General features: G+C 35.7%; 1 non-coding gene across 1 annotated transcript; it reads right to left on the bottom strand.

Annotated features, from left to right (window-relative positions):
• Positions 1-3,526: 3,526 nt before the first annotated feature.
• LOC121231029 (small nucleolar RNA R71) lies at positions 3,527-3,633 on the bottom strand. The gene has a single exon (XR_005929098.1). It is a non-coding gene; the product is annotated as a small nucleolar RNA R71 (small nucleolar RNA).
• Positions 3,634-20,974: the final 17,341 nt, after the last annotated feature.

The following is a 20,974-nucleotide window of genomic DNA, read 5'->3' as shown; positions in this document are numbered from 1 at the left end:
ATTGATATAGTTATTTTGCTGATTTAGACCCTGATAAAACAAATTTGAAAGTTGACCGAGGGAAACAGAAGTTTTCGGAGTGATCAAAGTCCAAATCCGAAACGATCACTAGGTAAGTTCTAATAACTCAAAGTAGACTCTAATGTACTTAAAATGTATATTCTTGATTTTATAAATGTGGTAATTGCCTATTGCATGATAATTTATGAGATTTGATAAAGTAAGTAAAATGCATATAAGAATGTCCCGGTTAAATGAATAGGGTTATTCGATGGAACATCTCGAAAATGAATTGACGGTGAAAAGGATCTAGCCCGGACGGGTGATCCTAAAGTGATCTAGCCTCCTGAAGAATATGTGTGCCTTAAGGATTTAGCCCGAACGGGTCATCCGAAGTAGGATTTGAATTTAGCCTGGACTGGTAATTCAGATCTAAACTCATTAGAGTATATGTCGTTGTAAGGGGATTTAGCCTGGACTGGTAATCCCGGCATTTACTCAATGAGTTTTTATTACGGGGAATTTAGCCTGATTTGGAAATTTCGTCGTAAGATGCGAGGTTCGCGGGAGTGCATACTTGAAATGATCATTTGTATGAATTGACGGGAAATGAGATATCCATCAAAGAACTGAGAAATTCAATAGGACTAACATCAGATGTAATTGGGAATAATGATGTGATGAGCTCATCTAGATATATTATTATCTTGTCATGCCATGTGACTAACTTCGTGATTGAGTGCATGTGATAGGAAATCTATTCTATACTTGTTTAGACGAAGTATTTATTATGGTTACATGTTAAATAATCGGTAAGTTTACTTTCCTATTATCCGGACTTACTAACCATGTTAATGCTTATCCTCTTTTTATTTTCCTCTGTTTTACAGTACTCGTGGACTCTTGAGGATTGGAAGACGGTTGGAGTGTTGGTCATACTATCGACCTAATCCTGTTTTGGGTATATGTGAAAGCTTTTATTTTGTTATAATGGCACGTGTAGGGCTATACTAGAATGTTTGATTTAATGTGAAATTTGTTATGTATTTTGGCAAAGTCAAAAGCCTTTCATTTTGTATCAAGCCTAGAATAGTGGTTGTTATTCATTTTGGTAAATGCATATAATGTTCTTTCTATGGATGAGATGGCATCCATTGTGGTGAAATTAGTATATTGAAATGATCTTGTGTAGGTGGAGTAAAATGGGTGACAAAATGGCTTGGAAATGACCTCTTTTGTCCACACAGGTAGGACACACGGGCGTGTGTCTAGGCCGTGTGTGGCACACGACTCACTCCCATGGGTGTATGTTATGGCTGTGCGTCCCCTGTACTTTAAATTTTAAGTCATTGTTGTACACGGGCAGGCCACATGGGCGTGTACCATGGTCGTGTCTTAAATTCAGTATCATTGATAAACCGCAATTTATACATATTTTTACCCCATGCTTAACACATTTTATGGATGATTTTTCCTTAGATTTGGTGAATTCGATGCTCCTAATGCCTTAATTTTATGTTTTATACTTAGGAGAGCATAGGAGAGTGAAAGGAACGAGAAACGTGCCAAAAACGAAGAAAATGGGCCAACGTATGAAATCAACATAGCCTGGACTTTCTCATACAGGCAGACCACACGGCCATGTCAATTTGGCAGAATTGAAGCACGCCTCACACGGTTCGACCACAGGGTCGTGCCTATTTAACAGGCTTGACCACGACCTGAAGTAATCGTACACGGGAGTGTCACACGGGCATGTCACACGGGTGTGTCCCTGTCGAGCCCAAGCAGAGTTCTATTCGGAAAAGGCCACTTTTGAGAGCTCTTAGGCATTCCAAAGCCTATAAATAAACCCTAGAAGAGGAGAAAAGGGGGGACACAGAGTAGGAAGCACGAAATTACTCAAGGAAAGACGATTGATCCATCTCAAGAGCCGGATTCATCATCAAGACTGGAGATCTCCCTTCAAGTTCCTTTAGGAGTTTTGGGTTTTTTTTTTATGTTTTGTTATCTTTATGCTTTTGAGATGTTTTATTTCATAAGTATGAACTAAACCCCTAAATACCTAAGGGGAATGAAACCTAAGACAGGTCTTGTTATTAATATCTGAATTGTATGATAAATATTTGACTTGTTCTTAATTAAGTGTTCTTAATTCTTGTTTTGATATTCCAGGATATTGATTCAAGTTAAGCTCCTATTCAGAGGAGGAATAGACACTGTCTAAGAGTAAATTTTTCATAGTTAAGCGGAGTTGATTGCGCGCCTAGAGATAGGGTGATAGGATTTTGCCAGATTAGGGTGAAACCTAATAAGGGAATCCATATATGGAGTTAATGCAATTCTAAGATGTTAATTAGAGAGAGATTTCAATTATTCAACCTAGGGTTAGACGTTATTAGTCTCGAGAGAGATAATAATATAACTTAGGGATTTCTACGGATCAAGTCAGATGAACAAATCATCTGATTTAGAGTCAAATAACAAGTGAAGTCTAGGTGGATTTGTCCTTAGGTATTGTCTCAATCAATCAAATTTTCCCAAAAGTATTTTCTCAAGTTTTTCTTTCTATGCATTCTCTGTTAGTAATTAGTTTAGACAATCAAATCTCTTAAATTTTAGGCTAGATAATAAAAAGAAAGTTGATACTAGTACTTTTAGTTCCTTTGGGTTCGATAATCTGGTCTTGCTAAAGCTATACTACTGTTCGATAGGTACACTTTCCTTCATGGTTATAATAGTTAGTTTCAAGAACGATTCATTATAAATATTTAAAACTTGTCACGAATATCACGCACCAAGTTTTTGGCGCCGTTGCCGGGGAACTAAGATATTAGGAAAACTCGATTTTTACTACTTTAGCCATTTTACTTTTATTGCAATTTAAATTTTTATTTTCTTTTCTAATTCTTCATTTATTTTCTTCTGACAGGCTTTTCTAGTTTATGACCAGAAAAAACTTGTCAGGACCATTACATTTTGATAGTGAGATCGATCGCACAGTTCGCAAAAACCAAAAAGAAATAAGGTAAAGCTTAAGATATAAAGAGAACAAGCAAGAGGACGATATTCAAACCACAACCAAGGAGATGGCTGAAAATCAGGAAAACCTGATACCTCCTGCATTGCTGTTAATCCAGTAAATCAGAATCCTGCTCCACGCACTATGTACGATTATGCTAAACCTAATTTAATAGGAACTGGGTCAAGTATAGTTAGACCTGCTATTGCTGCAAATAATTTTGAACTGAAACCTAACACAATTCAAATGATACAACAGTTTGTTCAGTTTGATGGTTTGCAGGACGAGGATCCCAATGCTCACTTGGAAAATTTCCTAGAATTTTGCGATACCTTTAAAATTAATGGCGTTTCTAATGACGCCATTCACCTTCGGTTGTTTCCCTTTTCGTTAAGGAATAAGGCTAGACAATGGTTGAACTCGTTATCACAAGGGTCAATCACTACTTGGGAACAAATGACTGAAAAGTTTTTATTAAAATATTTTCCACCGACTAAAATAGCCAAATTATGTAATGATATCTCTTCTTTTGTACAGATGGATTTAGAAACACTCTACAATGCATGGGAAAGATACAAGGACCTTTTGAGAAGGTGCCCTCACCATGGGTTATCGCTTTGGCTACAGGTTCAAACGTTCCATAATGGCCTGAATCCTTCGACTCGGCAAATGATTGATGCAGCTAGAGGAACTATCAATAATAAGACACCTGAGGCGGCTTACGAATTTATTGAGGAGATGTCACTGAATAACTATTAATGGCAAGTTATGAGAACAAAGCCGACGAAAGCAGCCAGTGTTTTCAACCTCGACGCGGTTACTATGCTATCTAACCAAGTAGAACTCTTAAATAAAAAGATTGACGGTTTCTGTGGTTTTACTCAGGTACATCCAGTGATGAGGTACGATTCGAATGGAGGAGGAGCATGCACAGAATATCAACCCTTCAACCCTAGCATCGAGGAGGAACAAGTCCAATATATGGGTAACAATAACTTTAGATCCCAAAATAACCCATATATTAACACTTATAATGCAGGTTGGAGGAACCATCACAATTTCTCGTGGGGCGGTCAAGGAAATCAAATGCCACAACATCCTCTGGGTTTTCAACAACCACCTTACCAGTAAGAAAAGAAGCCGAACCTTGAGGAGATTCTAACCAAATTCATCTTGGTGTCAGAAACTAGTTTTCAGAATACTGAGACAGCACTCAAAAATCAACAAGCATCAATCCAGAGGCTCGAAACTCAGATTGGACAGCTCACTAAGTTAATTTCCAAACGACCACAAGGTAGCCTACCTAGTAACACTGAACCCAACCCAAAAGAGCACGTGAAAGCAGTTACACTAAGGAGTGGGAAAGTGTTAACTGAATCTAAAAAGAAGCCACCACAAGAAGCTGACAGAAAGGAAGTCAAACCTGAAAACAATGACAACCTAATGCCAAAAGAATATAAACCACCAATCTCATACCCAACAAAGTTGAAGAAAGACCGCATGGATGCACAATTCGGTAAATTTCTTGAACTTTTTAAAAAACTACATATTAACTTACCTTTTGTTGAAGCTATATCGCAGATGCCTACATATGCAAAATTCTTAAAGGAGCTTCTAACAAACAAAAGGAAGATTGAAGACTTATCCATAGTGGAACTTAATGAGGAGTGCTCAACCATACTCCAAAATAAATTGCCAACCAAACTAAAAGATCCAGGAAGTTTTACTATTCCCTGCTTAATCGGTAGTTTGAATGTTGATAAAGCACTAGCTGATTTAGGCACCAACATTAATTTGATGCCAAATAAAATGTTTAAACAACTTGGTCTTGGGGAACCTAAATCCACTAGGATAAGTATTCAATTAGCTGATAGATCTGTTAAATATCTTAGAGGAATTATAGAGGACGTAATTGTAAAAGTAGATAACTTTATATTCCCTGTTGATTTCGTTGTGCTTGACATGGATGAAGATGTTGAGGTGCCTTTAATTTTAGGTCGGCCATTTTCAGCCACTGCTAGAGCTGAAATTGATGTGGGTGATGGTAAATTGGTACTTAGAGTAGGTGACAAAGAGATTATCTTTAAAATTTATAATGTCATGGGATTTTCTAGAGAACAGGATGACTCATGTTATTTTATCGACTTTATTTATCATGCTACTCAAGATTCTTCTCAGGAAATCATACAAAAGGACACGATGGAACTGTGTCTCGCACAAGGAGAGGGGATGGATGATGATTCTGAAATAGAAACTGAACTAAACTCCAATGAAACCTCCCCAAAACTAGCAGAATATGAGGGAATTAAGGTAAAAGATGAACTTAAGCAAAAACCCTCTATTGACGAGCCTCCCAAACTGAAACTTAAACAATTACCGAATCACTTGAAATATGCATTCCTTGGAAATAATTCCACATTACCGATAATTATTGCATCCAACTTGCAACCCAAGGAGAAAGAGGAATTACTCCAAGTATTAAGAGAGCATAAAAGGGCCATAGCTTGAAAATTTTTGACATTAAAGGGATCAGCCCTTCTTTTTGCACCCACAAAATTTTAATGGAAGATGAATATAAACCATGCGTGCAAGCCTAAAGACGACTGAACCCCAACATGAAGGAAGTTGTTAAAGCTGGGGTAATTAAACTCCTAGATGCTGGAATTATTTATCCTATTTCTGACAGTTCGTGAGTCCAGTGCAGGTTATTCCTAAGAAAGGAGGCATGACTGTTGTAGCCAATGAGAAGAATGAATTAATCCCAACAAGGACAGTCATAAGTTGGAGAGTGTGCATTGATTATAGGAAGCTAAAAGATGCCACGAGAAAAGACCACTTTCCCCTTCCATTCATTGACCAAATGTTGGAAAGATTGTTAGGACACATGTACTACTACTTTTTAGATGGGCTCTCTAGCTATTTCCAAATCCCAATAGCTCTTGAAGATCAAGAAAAAATGACATTTACATGCCTATACGGTACGTTTGCTTATCGTAGAATGCTTTTTGGATTATGTAATGCTCCTGCTACTTTTTAGCGCTGCATGATGGCCATTTTTTACGAACTCATAGAAGACGTCATGGAGGTATTTATGGATGATTTTTCAGTTTGGTAACTCTTTCCAAATTTGCCTAGAAAATTTAAAACGAATGTTAATAAGATGTGAGGAAACAAACCTTATGCTTAACTAGGAAAAATGTCACTTTATGGTTCAAGAAGGTATGGGGTTAGGACATAAAATTTCTAGTAGAGGGATTGAGGTTGATAAATCTAAATTTGAAACCATTGAAAAACTACCTCCCCCTAATTCAGTTAAGGTTATTAGAAGTTTCTTAGGACATGCTGGGTTTTATAGAAGATTTATTAAAGACTTTTCTAAAATAGCTAAGCCTTTGACTAAATTATTAGAAAAAGATGTGCCTTTTAATTTCGATCAAAAGTGTTTAGAAGCATTAATTTCGATCAAAAGTGTTTAGAAGCATTTAACACTTTAAAGGATAAACTGACTAAAAATCCAATTATAATTGCACCTGATTTGAACTCACCTTTTGAACTAATGTGCGATGCGAGTGATTTTGCAGTAGGTGCAGTTTTGGGGCAGCGAAGAGATAAACATTTTCAACCTATCTATTATGTTAGCATGACTTTGACAGCTGTACAAAAAATTACACCACCACCGAAAAAGAGCTGCTAGTTGTGGTTTTTGCATTCGTTAAATTTAGGCCATATTAAATTTTTTCTAAAGTTGTCGTTTATACTGACCATTCCGCTCTTCGCCACCTATTGACTAAAACTGATGCAAAACCTCGACTCATTTGATGGATCTTGTTATTGCAAGATTTGACTTGGAGATTAAGGATAAGAAAAGAGCTGAAAATCTTGTGGCTGACCATCTCTCCAGGCTTGAAAACTCAAGTACCAAAGAACTAGATGACATTGAAATAAATGATTCATTCCCTGAAGAACAATTTTTTGTTATATTTGATTCTGAGGTACCTTGGTTTACAGATATTGCAAATTTTTTAGCCGCTAACATTATCCCAAAAGGGTTGACACATTAGCAAAAGAAGTGATTCTTCACTGATGTGAAAAATTACTTCTGGGAAGACCCTTTTCTTTTCCGTAAATGTGTAGATCAAATCATTAGGAGATGCGTTACAAGGACAAAAACATGGAAAATCTTGGAACATTGCCACTCAGGACCGGCTGGAGGACATTACGGTGGAAATAAGACCGCACATAAAGTCCTCAAATCAGGTTTTTATTGGCCCACCCTATTCAAAGACGCCAACAAGTATGTTACTTATTGTGACAAATGTCAAAGGAGAGGTAATATATCCAAACATGATGAAATGTTTCAGACATATATGCTCTCATGTGGAATATTTGATTTTTGGGGTATCGACTTCATAGGTCCATTCCCTAGTTCATTCGGGAATAAATACATCTTAGTAGCTGTTGATTATATTTCCAAATGGGTTGAAGCCCAAGCATTACCTACTAATGATGCTAGAGTAGTAGTACGATTCCTTAAGAATCTCTTGTCTCAATTTGGTACACCTAGAGCAATTATCAGTGATAGGGGTACTCATTTTTGTAACTCCCAATTTGACAAGACCCTCAAGAAATACGAAGTTCATTACAGAACAGCTACCCCTTATCACCTTCAAACTAGTGGCCAAGTCAAAGTAGCGAACCGAGAGCTTAAACGTATCCTAGAAAAGATAGTAGAATTAAACATGAAGGATTGGGTGATGAAAGTAGATGATGCTTTATAGGCTTATAGAACTACCTTTAAGACTCCCATAGGAACATCAGCTTACAGTCTTGTTTATGGGAAAAGTTGTCACCTACCCTTTGAGTTGGAACACAAGGCATTCTAGGCTATAAAATTTCTAAACCTTGACCCTAAACTTGCAGGTGAAAACAGGTTGATGCAATTGAACGAGTTAGATGAGTGGCGAGCCAATGCATATGAAAATTCACGCCTATATAAGGAAGCGACGAAGCACCGCCACGACGCCCATTTAAAGCAACGAAGGCAATTTAAAGTTGGAGATCTTGTCCTGTTATATAACTCGAGGCTCAAATTGTTTCATGGAAAGCTCAAATCACGATGGTCAGGTCCTTTCGTACTTTAAACTGTGTTTCCATATGGTACAGTAGAGGTAAGTCATCCATCACAAGGCACTTTTAAGGTAAACGGACATCGTCTAAAAATGTATAATGGTGAGAATTACAAAGATGATAAAGAGGAGCTACGGCTCCATGAAGTTACCTAAATACACCCACAACGTAGAGTCGAGCTTAGACTATAAACAAGCACTTTTCGGGACGTACCCCGAGCACTAATGGTGCTAACTTCTTTAAATTTTAGTCTTTAACATTTAATTAACTAACTGAGTCACTGGACACAGGATTTTTAGAACCACACGGCCAAGCACACGGGCATGCCGTAGGCCATGCACATACCACGGGATGAAACACGACCGTGTGATACGACCGTGTGAAAACAGGGAAAATTTTTTTCCCCAAAACAGGATGCGATAAGTTGCCACAGCCGTGCGACATGGCCATGAGCGAAACTGCCAAAATAACACGGGTGTACGACACGCCCGTGTTTTGAAACCGTGTTCAAACTTGTCAATTTAACACGGCCGTGTGCCTGCATGCACGAGCGTGGGAGAAGAAAACGAAGATTGACACGGTCGTGCAACATGGCCAAGAACACCGATGTGCCCAATTTCGAAAACCACGAATCGCACGAGCTAAAACGAAGGCAAACGGGCATGCCCCACGTCCATGTGCCCTAATTTCCCTATAAACACCTATTATCTATCTTAGCTTTATCTTTATATTTTGAAATTACTTTTTACTTCCTGTTTATACTATTTTATCTTGAGTTTTTACAATTTTCAATTTCAGCTACTTCATTACTAGTAATTATGCTTCCTTATAATTTCTGATTCTGTCACAGTTATAAAGAGCTCCAAAGCTCATCGTCGCATAGGAACTAAAAACTTCACCGGGAAAGGACTTATGGACTAATGAACCTCTACCACCACCGGAGTATCCTCCTCCACTCTCACGCCGATTATTCCCCAAAACTCCAGTTCAAGGAGTTCATCCATCATTTAGGAAGTTTCACTTCTTCCCCTATCTTATGATTATCAATCTATCTTTTTCAAAATATCTATCTTTGTACATTGAGGGCAATGTACATCTTAAGTGTGGGGGGGTCTTTCATATCATCATTAAAATCCCTGAATTTTGTCTTATTCTCATGTGATCTTCTCATGCCACGATTAGAATGAATTTTGATTAATTTATGATTTTTATTGATATGTCTTGAATTAAAACATAGGCATTTATGCATTGATTGTTTAAACTTTAAGATATTAGAGAGTCAAGCATGATAAGTTGATTTTTGAAGAATTAAAAACTTTTAGGTTGTTTCCCTAAGTTTAGGTATTATCTTGAGTTGGAGTTCACAAGTTTAAACATAAAAAAGTCATAATTTTTATGAGATATTGAGCCTTTAGAGCATCTATTATTTCTTTCATTCTCACTTTCATTATGAGTGCGTCAGTATTGAATTGTTATTCTAGAACTTGCTTGATTATGCATGTCAAGACCACACCATTTGATTTGATATGTCAAAATGATAAAGGCACTTAGGTTTAACCCACTCACTCCATAAAGGCCTACCTTCACAATTAACCCTTAGTGAACCCCCTTGAGCCTAAGAACTCATTCATTAATTTACCCTCAATATTAACCCATAACTCATTATTGTTGAAATCCCCTAAATTAATTTGATCCCTATTTTTGTTGAGAGTTGAGTTGGAATAGTTGCTTAGCTATGTTTTATTCTATTTTGTAAATTGACTTGTTCTTAAAATATATATATATACATGTATACATATTAGAAGTAGTGATCTTCTGAGCTAAAGAAGTTAAATGCCATTTTCTGAGAAAAAGCTATGTTGTACGCAATTGATGACTAGTCATTTTTTTAGTTAGGCAATTTTTCAATTTAATCTCGATTCTAACCTTTTCTTTCAGCTTGTGACCACACCCTCTAACCAAAGCCACGTTACAACCCTCTAAAGACCTTTTGACTGATGTTTCATCTCAATTTATAGTGGTGGAGATTTGATTTTCATGCAAGCCTATAGTAATGACTTTTCATTATTGACTATTGAGTGCTTCATTTATTGTCCTTAAACACCTCGAGTAATTTGAGTGAATCTTTAGTGAGGATGAGGATGTGAAACTCTGTGATATTTTGAATCAAAGGTAATTATTTAGATGAAGTGAGACACCTATGTTTTCATGATAAAATGCTCAACTTGGAATGTTTGAAACTTTGATGTTCTTTTAGTAAAATTTTCAATGTTTAATTACTTATGGATTAGTTTGAGATATTATTCATAAGAATTATAAAGTTAAGAAGAATTTATCTTGATTGTGAGTTGAGGGTTTTGCTTGAGGACAAGCAAATGCTTAAGTGTGGGGGTATTTGATAAACCGCAATTTATACATATTTTTACCCCATGCTTAACACATTTTATGGATGATTTTTCCTTAGATTTGGTGAATTCGATGCTCCTAATGCCTTAATTTCATGTTTTATACTTAGGAGAGCATAGGAGAGTGAAAGGAACGAGAAACAGGCCAAAAACAGAGAAAATGGGTCAACGTACGAAATCAACACAGCCTAGACTTCTTCATACGGGCAGACCACACGGCCGTGTCAATTTGGCAGAGTCGAAGCATGACTTACACGGGTAGACCACACGGCCGTGCCTATTTAACAGGCTTGACCACGGCCTAAAGTAATCGCACACGAGCGTGTCCCTGTCGAGCCCAAGCAGAGTCCTATTCGGAAAAGGCCACTTTTGAGGGCTCTTAGGCATTCCAAAGCCTATAAATACACCCTAGAAGAGGAGAAAAGGTAGGGTACAGAGTAGGAAGCAAGGAACTACTCAAGGAAAGCTGATTGATCCATCTCAAAAGCCGGATTCATCATCAAGACTGGAGATCTCCCTTCAAGTTCCTTCAGGAGTTTTGGGTTTTCTTATGTTTTGTTATCTTTATGCTTTTGAGATGTTTTCTTTCATAAGTATGACCTAAGGGGAATGAAACCTAAGACAGGTCTTGTTAATATTATCTGAATTGTATGATAAATATTTGACTTGTTCTTAATTATGTGTTCTTAATTCTTGTTTTGATATTCCAGGATATTGATTCAAGTTAAGCTCTTATTCAGAGGAGGAATAGACCCTGTCTAAGAGTAAATTTTTCATAATTAAGCGGAGTTGATTGCGCGCCTAGATATAGGGTGATAGGATTTTGCCGGATCAGGGTGAAACCTAATAAGGGAATCCATATATAGAGTTAATGTAATTCTAGGATGTTAATTAGAAAGAGATTCAATTATTCAACCTAGGGTTAGACGTTATTAGTCTCGAGAGAGATAATAATATAACTTAGGGATTTCTACGGATCAAGTCAGATGAAGAAATCGTCTGATTCAGAGTCAAAGAACAAGTGAAGTCTAGGTGGATTTGTCCTTAGGTATTGTCTCAATCAATCAAATTTTCCCAAAAGTATTTTCCCAAGTTTTTCTTTTTGTGCATTCTTAGTTAGTAATTAGTTTAGACAACCAAACCTTTTAAATTTTAGGCTAGATAATAAAAAGAAAGTTGATACTAGTACTTTTAGTTCCTTTGGGTTCGATAATCCGGTCTTGCTAAAGCTATACTACTGTTCGATAGGTACACTTGCCTTTATCGTGATAATAATTAGTTTCAAGAATGATTCATTATAAATATTTAAAACTTATCACGAATATCACGCATCAATCGTACACGGGCAGGTCACACGGGCGTGTGCCATGACCGTGTGTTGAAGTCAATGTTACACACGGGCTAAGGACATGGGCGTGCCCAAGCCACACAGACGTGTGGAGCCTAATGCATAAAATTTTTCCAAGTTTATCTTAAGTTCTCGGTTTGGTATCGAACCATCTTGAATGTACGTTTTGGGCCTCGTAAGTCATTTAAGAGACAGATTGCTGCTGAAACGAAAAGTTTTAATTTGATCATGATTTTATGACTTGATTTCCTAAGATTGATTGAGTTTAAGTTAGGTAGCACCTCGAACCCTATTCCGGCGTCGGATACGGGCTAGGGTGTTACACTAACATTTCGACCCACAACTCGTGTGAGCACTAATGGAAAGGAAAGATTATGGTTACATGAAAAGGCACACTATGTGTGAGCATTCTTGAGTATCCAATGCTATTTTATACGATTCAAAGAGTAAGTAAAGGTTAATGGGAAGGCATGTATAAAAAAGTAATATTACTAATATTAATATGACAGGGAAAGATGAATATGCTTATACAATATGAAAATGGATGATAATTTATCGAGTGGTGGATGGAATATGCATGGAACCTATTTCTTAATATATGTTTTGTTTTATAGATGTATTATTTACTTACTATTTATTAACCATATGATTTCAATAGAAAGTATGTGTAAAGGATATATGTATAGGTGATGGATTATGGATGAAGCCTAAATGTTTTTCATGTATATGCCATGAGATACTTGGGATTTATATGTAATGATATATTTACTAACCTTATGAGGTGATATGTATAGGAAAAGAAGTCCGGAATACGACTTGATGAAAGTAGGTTTGGTTGTTTAATTTAATATGATTGGTAAGTTAAGTTTCGCTTATACGAATTTACTAAGCATTGAATTCTTACATAATCGTTTCCTTTGCCTTGTAGATTATCCGGAAGCTCAGTCGATTGAAATCTCGTCAAAGTATCGTCACATTATCTATTTGACATATTGGTATTTATGGTTATTTTGGTTAATGGTTATAAATGGTATGCAATAGGGTTGAAATGTTATTCAAGTGAAATTGCTTGTCTTGAGTTGTGTCAAGCTTGTCGTGGTTAATAAGGTAAATGTTGGCATGAATAATAGTTGCAAATATGGGTGAATGAGCCTTCATGCATACTCCATAGGTTCTAGATAGTATATGATATGATGGCATGTTTTGGAATGGATAATTTGGCCATTTTTAGGTACTTGGAATATATGGTCGTTTTGGTATGTTTGTGATGGCGTGTAAATGGTCATATGTGATATCATTTGGTAGATAAATGAACTAGGTTCTATGCTTGAAATGTGGCTATATTGCTTTGATTTGATCATTGATGTTTTGATATGAATATGGTGCCTTTGAATGGCATATTGGTTAGATGAAATAGGATGTTTGAAATGGCATGTTTATAAGTGTTTGAATAATGCTTAGGTCAATTGAATGTGTGCACAAATGGGATAGATGGTTAGGTGTGTTTTGGTCTTGAAACGACTTGAATTAAGGTTAAATTATGGAGCACACGGCTTAACAACACGGCTGTGTGTTATTTTTAATTTGTTAATGTATCAAGTCAATGTGTTACACAGCCTAGCACACGGCCTGCGACACAAACGTGTGTCGCAAGTCAGAGAGTTACACGGTCTGGCACACAGGCTGCGACACAGGCTGCGACGCGGCTATGTTACCCAATTTAGTAAGTTACATGAGCGGAGACACGGGCAGGGACACGACTATGTGTTCGTTTGTTCAATTTTTGCACGGCCTGGGCTATGTCACATGACCGTGTGACCTCTGTTTTTAAATTTTGTAATTTTCCCCAAATCTTTTGATTTGTCTTAAACTAGTCCTGAATAGTTTTTAAACTATTTTTAGGGCTTCGAAGGCTCAATTTAGGGACCAAATGCATATGTTTGATACGTTTTTAATGAGATTGATTTAATTAATGTTAAATTATTTTATTAAAATATTTTGATGTTAAACATTGTTCCAATTGTTTGGTAATGCTCCATAATCCTAATCCGACAATGGAGACGGGTTAGGGGCATTACATAGCAAGCTTAGCTTTTTTAATTGAAATGGTGGGTTCATATTTGAAAAGAGAGAAAATCTAGACGATGTGAGAAACTAAAGATCTAAGGTAATATTTTCATGATTTAGTACTAGTATCATGTTTATTTCAAATATTTGAGCATAAAAGGTGATGTGAATAAAGTGTTAATTATTATGTTGACGCAATTTGAAGAGAAAGACAAGGAAGAAGATGGAATAGGTGTAGACAAGGGGAAAAACGTAGACAAAGCTTGAAAGAAGTTTAATTTAGCTAAATTTGACAGTACTTTAAAATTCTTTCTTACTTAATTAGGTTTGCAATTTTTATAATAATGAACTTGTAATGTCAGGAACTTAAGTACTTGAGACTTAATAAGTATGTGAATAACCCATAGTAATAGTAAATGAATGTGATTAATGTTAATGTGAATATATGTGAAAAAGAAAAGGATTAAATTGTAAATGTTGGAAAATTATGTGTGCATATGAAAGTATGAAACTTGATTGTGCTTGTGATCAATATTAAATTTCACATAATTTTAAAGCCATTGTACATAAGTATTGATCTTGAGGGATATAGGAATACCATAGCGTGCTTATGAATTTAGCACTTTAGTGCTCCTGAAACTAACACTTCGGTGCACCTGAATTTATAATTTGCTTAACAAGCTGGTTTCCAAGAAATTTAGGTGTTTTTGACATGTTTTTACTTAATTTTTTTATTAGCTTTAATAAGTGAATCAGTGCGCTTTTTATTACTTTTGAGACCCGAAATTGCAAAATGCACCATTGAGGACCTAATGGTTGGTTGAGTGTTATAGAGAGTCATTGGAGGCCTGAATGTGAGTGAAAGCATTACCTAAAAGAGAGGTATTACAATATCGAAGCCTGAAATGATACCCCTAACAGTGCTAAATTGAAGAAGATCAAGGCTTTTCCCGTGGTATTGCAATACCCAGCTCCTAAAGACTTTCCCGTTTCAAGGCTGGAGCTAATATCGCGATACTTAGCCCTCGGTATCATGATATCATTGTTGAAGGGAGACAAAAATGACTAGAAGAGTAGTCCTTATCCAACATGTCCCCCAATAAAAAATACACATTTAGAAGCAAATTGGTCAACAAAATTAGGTCTGATATCTACTAAAAAAGACCAAAATATTGGTTGGAGAGAGAGAGCCACTTAGACACTAGGCTTAGCTTAATTTTCTTAGTTTTTTCTTCATCTTTTAGGGTTTAGTTTTCTCTTCTCTTCTCCATAGCTTAGGTTTAATTTTTCCTATACATTTTCTTGTCTTTCTTGGTTCCGTAGTTGGTAGTTTAAGTTAGTTATTACTATATCTTGGTTTTATTTACTTAGCTAATCCTTCAAACTCTCTTGCATTTACATTTTAATCCTAGTTTAATGCTAATCAGGTTTTTTTTTAATTTCCTCTATTAAAAATCACTCCTTTAATTTTCTTGTTTATTTCTCTTGCTGCCATTGTTGTTGAATCCAAGCTTTTCTAATAAAGCTTGGTTTTTAATTGATTTGCTTAAGGTTTAAGTAAATGTTATTTTCATTTGATTTCTTGCTGATTATGAGTTCCGATATGAGTATGAGTAGCTAAATATTTAGTGATTGGTTGGTGGAAATGTTGGGTAATTAATTTTTGGGTTCGAGGACTAAATTATAAAATTAGACTAAATCGAATAGACTTAAAAACTTAAGACTGACACTCCTAAGGGAAAATCAAGATAAGTGAGACCGAGAGAAGATCTTACTGGGTACAAATTCGGTAAGTCCTAGGTTAGTCGGTGAGGTCGAGAATAAACCAGACTAGTTTGTCTAATTTGGTAAAGTTGAGGCCGTGAAATAAAATGGAGTCAATTTAGGAGTAATAACATTTAGATCCTTAATTCAGAAGTCAACCAACCACATGAAAATCAACCAACCGCTCTTTGTTATCATATTTATTCGTATTTGATGGGTAAGTAGTTTGTTTTTTTTACAATTTAGTCCTTTGCAACTTTTAGTTTGTTAGTTAGTATAATCCAACTCTTGAATGATTTGTTGTACTATAGTATCTAACGAGTAATTGTTTAGACTCTTCAATTGCACGTTTGTAGCTAGAATTCACTTAATCGCTGACTCATTTGCGTTTGATTCTCGGAGTACTCTTATACCCTATTGTAAAAATTTATTACAACTGACTTGTCACACTTGCAGAGACTGCACATAATTATTTGGATTTTATTGTTGTCTTAGTGTTGATTTCTTGCCCCGTTCGTGAAGACGGGGAAAGGTGGTCAATTTAGCACATTGTTGCTCCTAATTTAGCATTTATGTTCTCCTATATTTGTGAATTCATTCTATTTATCCTTGTTCACTCAGGTCTACAATGTGTGAAATTGAATGATACATGATCAATTTGTAGATGATAAAAGTATGGTAAGTGGAAAAATAAAGATTAACCTTGTTGCTATTGTACTTTAACTATGACTATTTACTATGATCGTGTTAAATTGTTTATTTATTTATTAAAATAGTTAATTAAACTCAATTGTAAAGTTTGATTTCTTTAGTGCTTACAAAGCTTTTACAAGCTTAACGCGTTGTTTTAAAACACGTAGGTAAAGATCGTTTTGAAGGAAAAATTTTGAAGTGGCCCTTATCATCCTTAACTCATCATCAAGCAAGGAGTGTGGAGTATGAAAATTAAATATTGGTAATAGGGTGGCATGTATATAGGATTAGAACTATAAGAATTTTTTTTGTAAAGTAACTAAAATGGTTCCATAACTATGTCATGCATGCTTAATATCAATTTGTACCTTGAGATAATTTTTATTATATGGATATGTTCATGTGTTATATGAAGTTTTCGAATGATAATCCATCATATTTTGAGTCCTTAAATTGTTTAGATGTGTTATGGAAATGTTAATGATAGTTTAAACTTGGTTTTAAATGATTCAAACATGTTCTATGTTAGATAAAATCCGATTTAAAAAGGTTTTCTTGTATCGATTTTTTTTTTTGAAAATCGAGCTGGTTTGTGATATTTATAGTAATTAACTTTTCCCAAAATCGCACCTGTGTTTTGGGCTAGATGGATCTTTGTCGTTCCTGACTTTTAACCGAATAGCCTTCTCTACTATTCGTACCACGAACTGCTTTAGTGTGGGTTCAACCACTTTCGAATCAAACAAAAAATCAAAAATTATTTACTAAACTTCTAGGGGGAAAGTAAATCTCTCTCTTATAGAAACCAGTAGAATTGTTATTCCTGGAAAATAGAATTTATACTTAGAAATAAATTGTCACTATTTTCGAATAGAATAACAATATCTCAAAGTTGTGTATAACTTATTTTATTTTTAGCCCTATTAATATCATCTATTTATTGGGAGAGGAAGTAAAACCTTAGTTGAATTAGTAGAATGCATTTAATGCCTATTTAATAAAAAAAGCAATCCCTTAGTTGAGATAGAAGAGAGAGGGATGACAACCTTAGCTAAAATATTAAGGTTTGCAGTTCCCTTGTATTCAATATGAAGGGCTTTAAGCCTTTCCTATATCGAGTCCAATTACAAGTGTTTCTTGGACTTTTAATCTAGCACTTTATAATTCAATCCAAACAAATATATGTTTTTCTATTTCCCAAAATAAACATTATAAATTAATTTAAATTAACTAATTTTTTAATTAAATAATTTTATCAACCCGATTCTGATTCTATTAAAATCATGACAACTTTACCGTAAAAAATATATGAGAAAATATATTTAATTTTTCTACATTCAACGAATTCACAATGACCAATTAATTTAATTCCATTTTTAAACTTCAATTAACTAATTAATTAATAATTTGAAAAACCATAAATTAATTCTTAGGTAAGTTCCATGCTTAGTGAGAAACCACATTCATTTCTGAATGTAACCCATTTCTCTAACTTTATCATTTCTGTCCATTTTTGTTTCATTTGATTCAACATGTAATTCATTTCTGGTTTAAATGAGCTAGCGGAGGGATCAATTGGATATATGTGATTAGAGTTCAAATTATTTATAATTAAGTTCCAATTTTCCACCTATTGATTATAAACTCATTTAGTTACAAAGTCATTTCACGATACTATCATTACTGAGCTGTAACACCCTTAATCCGACCTGTCCGCCTGATCTAGGCATGGAGCTTTACAATTGATCCGATTTCACCTATATTTAATTTTTTTTCTAACTTAACTGCTATAAAATAGACTAAAATGAATCTAAATGAATTGGATAATACTTCTTACAGCAAAAAGCTCAAGCTTATCTAGAAACATGGTCTCTCAATGTCTTTATTTCTATACAGACTATTTGATTACAAAATAACTCTTAAAATTTTGCTAAGGACTATTTGTCCTATAAATCCAAATTCTAGGGGTGCTATCTGGCTTCGTTGTGTGATCCTTAGGCAAAGCTTCTAATGGTGCCTCCTTCCTATATGCATGACTTTGATCCAACAACGATCCCCAACCTCCAACCCATTTGGTTTGGTCCCTCCTTAAAGACTTCGATCATCCACGCAAGTCCTATGAACATCATACAAACTCTTGTAAGTTTAAACGAATTTATTGAGTTCCTTTACTACCCATAAATAACCCTATCAAACGAGGGTAATGAATGTAAAATAAATTGGACATAAATTACCCCCTGCTCACTCAACTCAGGGTGACGAACTCTACCCGATCCTCTGAGCTACTCGGCTCACTATACGACCTTCCATTGGTCGATTTCTTCATTGACCATAATCCAGACTCATTGCCATATCAACGAGTCATATCATTACTTTTCGTCTTTCGTTCCCTTCATACGCCCATATATAGGGTATTCGTTGTCCTCTATCTTACTTGGCTATATGCCCATCTACCATTGTGTGCCTCAGTGGTAGTGTTTTCTTGTCTTTCCACTCAAGGGTCCTTAGATCATACATTTCTTGGTGAACTTCTATAGTTGAACCAGTCCTTGGCGGATTACCTTTTCATATACACTGGTTTCAAAGAGCTTATTGACATTATTGTAATATGCTGACCTTCAGCAGGCCACACACTACTAGCGAACTCATAGATTATCGTCTATGCAATTATGTGAGTTTGCAATCTTATTTGCTCGTTTCCTCCCTATAGAGCTATCCTTGTGGTGGTATACCTACAATAGACTTTCTTCCAATAGTCTCGATAAACATTTTGTCCCCTCAACAAAATCCTTTTTCTTGGGAGTGCACTTATCCACCCTTGATGGTGTCCACTTCTTGCATACCACTTCTTTGAGCTCTTTTTGGTGACTCTTCTTGATGAATCCCTTTCTCGTGATCCTTGGATAAGTTTCCCCTATTTCATTTCCATAATATGCCAGCTCTCGCGCGACTTATTTTCCTTTAATTCTTATTAGGTCATCATTCATGCCTTGTTGAGTTTCCCATCTACCTTTACTACTTTCATTATTTTTTGCTGGATTCATCATGATCCACTTACCATACTTACACTTTTTTTTAACTTTCATTCCACCTTTGTGGTTTCCCATGCTTGGCGCACTGGAAATATATCCCACACTTATAGTCTTGGTGGACTTTATGGGTTGTAGTATCCGAGCTATGGTTTTATACCCTTCTTACCTCATTTCACACTTCCTGACGGCTTACCTCCGTGTTTACTATTCGAACAAACTTCATCTGTGTTTACTATCCCAACAAACTTATCTCTGCGAATGCCATGGAGTCTTTCATCTATGGTTTTACATCGATCCTCCATATTCGCGTACAATCTTATGAACCCATGAAATCTTTCATCCAAGGCCTTACTTATCATACCTGGCTATCATAGTATCTTTTATCTATTGTCTTACACTGTATACCTTATACCTTGTACCGTGCCGCCATTGTGTCTTTCTTTCATGGTCTTACGCTATACACCTTTTACCTTGTATTATGTTGCCATAACATCTTTCATCCATGGTCTTATGCTTCATACCTCATTCTAGGCTGATATAACATCTTTCATCTATGGTATTATGCCATATACTATCGACACGGTGTCACCTCGAAGGACCAGTCGATATTATCATCACGGTAAATACCATTCAATAATTTCATTTTTTGAATCCTACTCTCATTACCTCCTTTACACCACCTAACCTTGATGCCCAAATACCATAGTGTTTCCTCCGCAAAGCCCAGAACTTCACTTGAGGCAATAACTAATAGGGTCACTCCCCATTTCCCATCCTAACTTCATCTATCCCATTGAAGTTTTTCCCACAATCATGCAATACATGCTCATATCATCATATTTCATTTTTATGCAAACATGGCATACGTAAACAACATAGATCATAACAACAAGATTCGAGTTTGGAACTCACCTGAAGTTTCATCATTTCCTCATCTTAGCTTTCTCGAATGCTAGAGCTTCTCTTATCCTAACAGCTAAGCATTACAACAAAAAGTTTACTAGTTAAACTTGCACTTTATCTCATAAACTTAAACTTTCATAGACATGCAAAACTCTTAAAATGGTTCTTAAGTCCATAACTTTGTTTATCTATTCTTACGTACACAGAGAGGCTAAGAATCTTACCAGCTTTTCAGTTTCCCTTCTTTTCCATCTCCATCCTAATGAAGTTTGCTCTATGCAGAACCTTCCATGGCTATTCCTTCTTCAAGTTACCGAAGAAAATGAAAAAGAGAAAACAAAATAAATTCAGGAAAAAAAACATCCATGGGAAGCCATTTCCCAGCTATTTATAGCCCCTCCAGCGCTATTAACAATCTTATGAGAACAATTCATTCGTAATCATGTTGTCCCCCACTAAGGAACTTGCTGGTTCCATTCTAACCGAACTAGGTTTGATTCTCAACCATATCCAATTTAGTTTTTAGCTTTCCCGTTTCTTTCAATAGAGGCTGCCAACTTGCGATTTTTTCATTTTAGTCCTTCAAATATTTTAAATTTTTGGGTTATTAGAA

This window comes from Gossypium hirsutum, chromosome A06 (genome assembly GCF_007990345.1).
Source record: "Gossypium hirsutum isolate 1008001.06 chromosome A06, Gossypium_hirsutum_v2.1, whole genome shotgun sequence".
Taxonomy (NCBI): domain Eukaryota; kingdom Viridiplantae; phylum Streptophyta; class Magnoliopsida; order Malvales; family Malvaceae; genus Gossypium; species Gossypium hirsutum.
This window is presented reverse-complemented; position numbering and strand designations above follow the sequence as displayed.